The following is a 4160-nucleotide window of genomic DNA, read 5'->3' on the forward strand; positions in this document are numbered from 1 at the left end:
GTAAGTGATCTATGAAGGGTCACTAAGAGTTGGAGACCTGTTGTCCATGGATTTTCATTACAAATTTTGAATGTATAGAGTCCTGTGGATAGATCGAAAACCAGCTTTAATCTGACAGTTCCTGCTGTTTTCATTGAGGCCTCTGTGACCTCACATGAATTTCCACTGCACCTGGTAGCAAAGTCACTGAGATCCTTGTTTTTGAGGTAGGATCATGCAGCAACAGAGCATAAAGGATGCATTGGAGAGTACTGCATGCCTTCAGCATCTTGGGCCTGCTACGAGGTGAGAAAAGGAGCTTTGCAGACTAATATCCAATGTCACAAAAACTGATCTATCCTTCCTCACACATCTGTCTGTAAAAATCCACACTGTGTTCAGGGGTGCAGAAATGCAGAAACATATGTGTTGTATGAAACTGTGATTAGCTTGTTGCCATCGGGTCTTGCATCTAAAAGCTTCTTCAGAAGCATTTGTTCTTAAAGTCAGATATAGGTTGCTGTACTTCCATTTCGGGGTAAGCTAGTTTAAGTAATTGAAAAAATTATTGATGCCTAAATCCTTAAGTTTTTCCAGACTGATATGTGGTGATTTTTGTAATTGTTTTTTTGATGAGGCATAGACTCCTCCACTTGATCTTTATAAGTCTTCCTGTGGTTTTTGCCCAGGTTAACTCAGAAATCCAAGTGTGTTCACTCAAATGTTGTCTTGTATCTTTTCAGCAGAGTTCCATTCCCTCATGTATTGAACCCAGCTTTCTACAGAGCTTCGCTTGTGTAAGGTATAAGGAGACATTGCTGACACATTTATTTAACTCTCAGTTTTGGTTAATTTAATTCAGAAAACCAAGCTGCAAAAGCACTAAAATCCCACTACTCTTGACTTTTGCAGAACACATTGCGTGATATCTCAACAAACTGGAATCATCTGGCACCAACTATGTTTGACTTACTGTCCCGCTAAAAGGTGTATAAGAAAAATCAATATCTGTTTTGTTTCACGGTAGAAGATCTCAGCATTTTGCAGCCTAACATATATTTTAGTGGTTTCATTGCACCACTAAAGGTCAAGTACCATATCTGTGCCTGTGATTTCCTGTACTGCTTTAAAGCACAGCCAGGGCCTGTAACTCTTTAAGCTCTTTAAGGTCACAATACTCTTCTACTGAAACAATTTGAGGCGATTTTGGATGGCCAAAAATGAATTGTAAAAAAAATAATTCGTGCAGTATATTTGGAGCTTTCAATATATTTTTTTTTATTATTTTCACATGTAATATCTAGCAATTATTCTATAAATTATGTGTTTAGTTGCAAGCTCAAGGCAAAAGTCATTCTATAGCTTACAGGGGCAGGGACTTGTACAACAGGAATGAGATCTGAGTGGTAGCAAACTGTCTTTATATTAGGTATTACTTGATTATGAATATTACAGTGGTTTTTAAGGAGTTTCAGATCTTACATATTTTCTTAGTGCTGTTTTCTGACTCAATTTGTAAGCAGGATTGTAAGTATATGCAAATACTGGTTTGAAGTATTTGCATTTCCCACATCTTCTATTTGTCTGTTACCTGATATGTTGTATTTTCTTATTAGGAACTTAGCTGGTGGGATATTTGATACCACAATAACCCATACAGTGAATTCCAGACAAATTTATAAAAAATCAGATAAATCTACACTTGCTTACCAACCACTCTTGCAGTTTATTGGCATTTCTGATTCTGTCTGTTCTCATTCTTATTTGCCGTAACTAAGGTTTTATGCTCCCTGATTTATTTGGTGTTGAGTACCATTATGCATATGAAAGGTACAATATAAATCAATCAATAATAATAATAAATAAAGCAAAGTTAACATTTCACTTTATGACCTTTTAGACATCAAAACACAAAGTCTCTCTTGACTGACAGACACTAAATAAAGCACTACACAAACATACCATCCCACTGCTTGTTACTTACTTGATGCAATTAAACTGCAGGCTTATAGGAGGCATGATAAGAGTTTGACCTGTCTCTTGTTATCCTATCTTTTACTTTTAAAATGCATCTTGTAAATCAATTTCTCTTATAATTGTCATGAAAGAACTACTTTGTTCAATACTGTTTATGCTGTGTCAATATCAGATAGCAATGCCCGGTTCCCCTTAGCTCGTCTGAGCTGTGTAGGACATGCATATCTCACAAATTGCTCTCCCTGTTTGATGATGCATCTATGGCTGCTTGAAGGAACCTATATTTCTATTGAGAAGCCTGTAATTCTTTGAGTGATCCCTGAACCTTACTTAATGCTGCAAAACACTACAGGAAAGGGAGTTGAACTTTAATGTCTGCAAGGGAGAAAGTAATAACTTTCCCCATCTTCTATAAGTGACTTGGCTATGTGATGAATACAGAACCTTCACTCACAAGCTTTTCTTGATATTATACACTTGTAACAAATAAGGTTAGAACCTTTAAAATATAGCATTTAGTAATGTACGGGAAATAGCTTCTTCTCAATTCCTTTAAAGGTCACCGCATTTGCTTTTCAGTTGTAATTTTAGTTTGGGTCTCTACAGAGTAGAACTGAGATCAAGCTTGGCAACGTTCTCTCAATTTCCACAAGACCAAAAATAAAATGGCATGGGCCATTCATATACAGTGAATGAGTGTGTATTTCATGTGTGTGTGTGTGTGTGTTGGTATGTTTGCATACAGAACATTTTCAAGTTTGGGAGTAAGTTACTTGGACAAATAATCAGACATAAATGCAAAACACAGAGAAGTTATCAATTTATTATCCACTAGTCCCCTCAAATCATTCTTAGCATGACCTCAATCCCTTCCACCACTATGAGCTCACAGATCTCCAGACTCCTCAGCCACAGAACATACTTGTTTCTGATCTTTTATTAATAATATGACCTCCCTATATATGTATAAATATATATAAAAATGTATATTTATACAATACATAAATTTTGTAAAAATTATAATATAGAAATAAATATAATTGTACACATATATTATATATCTATAAATATTTATAAATATATATATTTATAAAATAAGTGCATTTCTGTAATTATTTTGTTGACATCTAAAATAAGGAAAGAAATTAAAGAGCAGTGAGTGGCTGTAAGACACAGTGTCCCTCTTATATTTAGAAAATACTCTGTCTATGACTAGGAGAGCAGTGGGTTTTATAGTTGGCCTGAATTTGCCAGCAATGCTATATTAATTAGGAATTGGAGATTACTCATTAAAGACAGGTGTGGAATATTTGGTGTTACATGTTAGAAGATAGATGTTAGAAGCATCTATGAAATACAGGCTGGGGAAGTATTGTTTCACCTGAAGTGACACAGGTGAGAAGCAGCAAAGAAGTGGGAAGGCTTTAGATTTTTTTTTCTGCCTGTAGAAAAGTCACACAGGCTCAGATCCAACCAATACTGAGGCCCTGACTTCTAATTCAGTGCAAAGATTAGGAGCTGCAGTAGCAGCCTGGAAAGGGGTTATGGTGCTAGATGTCATTGTTTCAATACCCAAGTTTAACAGATTCCTCTGAGCCCATGCCGTGACCCTGAGTTCACGTGCCTCTGCTCTCAGCATGGGGAATGGTTGGAAGCTGAGAAGAGGGTGTAATTTTTTTTTTCTGAAACAGGTCCTGAGCCATAATATTTTTTACACATGAACTTATATTTTAAGGCTCACCCTAGGCTTATAAAACAAATGCTTCTTTTAAAGCACATAAATCAAGTTGGATGCCAGCTGGATTTTCCCAGGAGAATATTCATATTCAGAGATTGAGAGGATTTATTCTCTGTTTACATTTATGAGATTTGGCAACAGTTAGTGGAAGTAGAAAAGTCAGCTATCTTCCTTTAAAGCAGGTAACTATATCCCTTTGGCTGATAAAGATTTACAAACATCTTTCCAGTTGATTTATTCGTGTTAACATTACTACTGATCTATTTTGAAAGTCATAAGAATTATGGCAATTTTAATTTTTCTAAATGAAGCAGGAGAATTGTTTTTGTCAGCTACCACCTAGTAACTGTCCAAATAATATGTTTGGGGTGGGGGGTGGGTTATCTGGTCAATTTTGAAGATGATTTGTCCTGTTTTATACTAACTAAAGGACTCAGAGCTACATTTTCTGAAGTGACTGCTGAGA

At 35.9% G+C, this 4160-nt stretch overlaps 1 long non-coding RNA gene across 1 annotated transcript; it reads left to right on the forward strand.

Annotated features, from left to right (window-relative positions):
* Nucleotides 1–211: 211 nt before the first annotated feature.
* On the forward strand, nt 212–998 carry LOC135298226 (uncharacterized). The gene is made up of 3 exons (XR_010360238.1): nt 212–285; nt 723–781; nt 892–998. It is a non-coding gene; the product is annotated as an uncharacterized LOC135298226 (long non-coding RNA).
* The last annotated feature ends 3162 nt before the right edge of the window (nt 999–4160 follow it).

This window comes from Passer domesticus, chromosome 3, assembly GCF_036417665.1.
Source record: "Passer domesticus isolate bPasDom1 chromosome 3, bPasDom1.hap1, whole genome shotgun sequence".
In the NCBI taxonomy this organism is placed as follows: Eukaryota; Metazoa; Chordata; class Aves; order Passeriformes; family Passeridae; genus Passer; species Passer domesticus.